The sequence below is a fragment of the Hemibagrus wyckioides genome, linkage group LG23 (genome assembly GCF_019097595.1).
Source record: "Hemibagrus wyckioides isolate EC202008001 linkage group LG23, SWU_Hwy_1.0, whole genome shotgun sequence".
Taxonomy (NCBI): Eukaryota; Metazoa; Chordata; class Actinopteri; order Siluriformes; family Bagridae; genus Hemibagrus; species Hemibagrus wyckioides.
Window position 1 is genome coordinate 20,529,350 of NC_080732.1, and position 2,500 is coordinate 20,531,849.

General features: G+C 46.9%; 2 protein-coding genes across 4 annotated transcripts in view; one reads left to right on the plus strand and one right to left on the minus strand.

The window, feature by feature from the left end:
* cmc1 (C-x(9)-C motif containing 1) overlaps window positions 1-2,500 on the minus strand; it is a 171,441-nt gene that overhangs the window by 126,015 nt on the left and 42,926 nt on the right. The gene's annotated exons all lie outside the window — the stretch shown is intronic.
* The window catches only part of azi2 (5-azacytidine induced 2), a 38,294-nt gene that overhangs the window by 18,968 nt on the left and 16,826 nt on the right, over window positions 1-2,500 (plus strand). The gene's annotated exons all lie outside the window — the stretch shown is intronic.

The following is a 2,500-nucleotide window of genomic DNA, read 5'->3' on the forward strand; positions in this document are numbered from 1 at the left end:
CAGGCCTCACCATGGTCCACCAAAGAAGTTGAGTGAACGTGCTCAGTGTCGTATCCGGAGGTCGTCTTTGGGAAATAGACGTACGAGTGCTGCCAGCATTGCTGCAGAGGTTGAAGGGGTGGGGGGGTCAGCCGGTCAGTGATCACACGCTGCATCAAATTGGTCTGCATGGCTGTCGTCCCAGAAGGAAGCCTCTACTAAAGATGATGCACAAGAAAGCCCACATACAGTTTACTGAAGACAAGCAGACTAAGGACGTGGAATACTGGAACCATGTCCTGTGGTCCGATGAGACCAGGATAAACTTATTTGGTTCAGATGGTGTCAAGCGTGTGTGGGGGCAACCAGGTGAGGAGTACAAAGACAAGTGTGTCTTGCCTACAGTCAAGCATGGTGGTGGGAGTGTCCTGGTCTGGGCCTTGCTAAAGAAGCTGAGAGTAAAGGTGATGGACTGGCCAAGCACGTATCCAGACCTAAACCCTACTGAGCATCTGTGGGGCATCCTCAAACAGAAGGTGGGGGAGCGAAAGGTCTCTAACATCCACCAGCTCTGTGATGTCATCATGGAGGAGTGGAAGAGGACTCCAGTAGCAACCTGTGAAGCTCTGGTGAACTCCATGCCCAAGAGGGTTAAGGCAGTGCTGGAAAATAATGGTGGCCAACCAAAATATTGACACTTTGGGCCCAATTTGGACATTCCCACTTAGGGGTGGAGTCACTTTTGTTGCCAACGGTTTAGACATTAATGGCTGTGTGTTGAGTTATATATATACACACACACACATACCTACATTCACTATATTGCCAAAAGTATTCTCTCACCCATCCAAATAATCAGAATCAGGTGTTCCAATCACTTCCATGGCCACAGGTGTATAAAATCAAGCACCTAGGCATGCAGACTGTTTTTACAAACATTTGTGAAAGAATGGGTCGCTCTCAGGAGCTCAGTGAATTCCAGCGTGGAACTGTGATAGGATGCCACCTGTGCAACAAATCCAGTCGTGAAATTTCCTCGCTCCTAAATATTCCACAGTCAACTGTCAGCTGTATTATAAGAACGTGGAAGTGTTTGGGAACGACAGCCACTCAGCCACGAAGTGGTAGGCCACGTAAACTGACGGAGCGGGGTCAGCGGATGCTGAGGCACATAGTGCGAAGAGGTCGCCAACTTTCTGCAGAGTCAATTGCTACAGACCTCCAAACTTCATGTGGCCTTCAGATGAGCTCAAGAACAGTGTGCAGAGAGCTTCATGGAATGGGTTTCCATGGCCGAGCAGCTGCATCCAAGCCATACATCACCAAGTGCAATGCAAAGCGTCGGATGCAGTGGTGTAAAGCACGCCGCCACTGGACTCTAGAGCAGTGGAGACGCGTTCTCTGGAGTGACGAATCGCGCTTCTCCATCTGGCAATCTGATGGACGAGTCTGGGTTTGGCGGTTGCCAGGAGAACGGTACTTGTCTGACTGCATTGTGCCAAGTGTAAAGTTTGGTGGAGGGGGGATTATGGTGTGGGGTTGTTTTTCAGGAGCTGGGCTTGGCCCCTTAGTTCCAGTGAAAGGAACTCTGAATGCTTCAGCATACCAAGACATTTTGGACAATTCCATGCTCCCCACTTTGTGTGAACAGTTTGGAGCTGGCCCCTTCCTCTTCCAACATGACTGTGCACCAGTGACCAAAGCAAGGTCCATAAAGACATGGATGACAGAGTCTGGTGTGGATGAACTTGACTGGCCTGCACCAGGCCTGAGTCCTGACCTCAACCCGATAGAACACCTTTGGGATGAATTAGAGCGGAGACTGAGAGCCAGGCCTTCTCGTCCAACATCAGTGTGTGACCTCACAAATGCACTTCTGGAAGAATGGTCAAAAATTCCCATAAACACACTCCTAAACCTTGTGGACAGCCTTCCCAGAAGAGTTGAAGCTGTTATAGCTGCAAAGGGTGGACCGACGTCATATTGAACCCTATGGATTAGGAATGGGATGTCACTTAAGTTCATATGCGAGTCAAGGCAGGTGAGAGAATACTTTTGGCAATATAGTGTACATATATATACATACACACACACACACATACATACATACACACATATATACATACATATATATAGACTACCAGTCAAAAGTTTGGACACCTGTTAATTCAATGTTTTTTGTTTAGGGATTTATTTTCTACATTCTAGAACAATCCTGGAGATTTCAAAACTATGAAATAACACACATGGACTTCAGTAATCCATATGTAATGACAACAAAAAACAGTCAGTTGTTATTTTAAGACACGAAGGTCAGGTGTTCTGGAATAGTTCTTGCAAGAACAGTATTGTCAAGTGCATTTGCAAAACCCATCAAGCACCATGATGAAACTGTCTCACATGAAGACCATCCCAGTAAAGCAAGACCAAAACTGACCTCTGCTGCAGAGAAGTTCATTTAGAGTTACCAGCCTCAGAAATAACCAATTAACAGCACCTCAGATTAGAGGCATTATGAAGG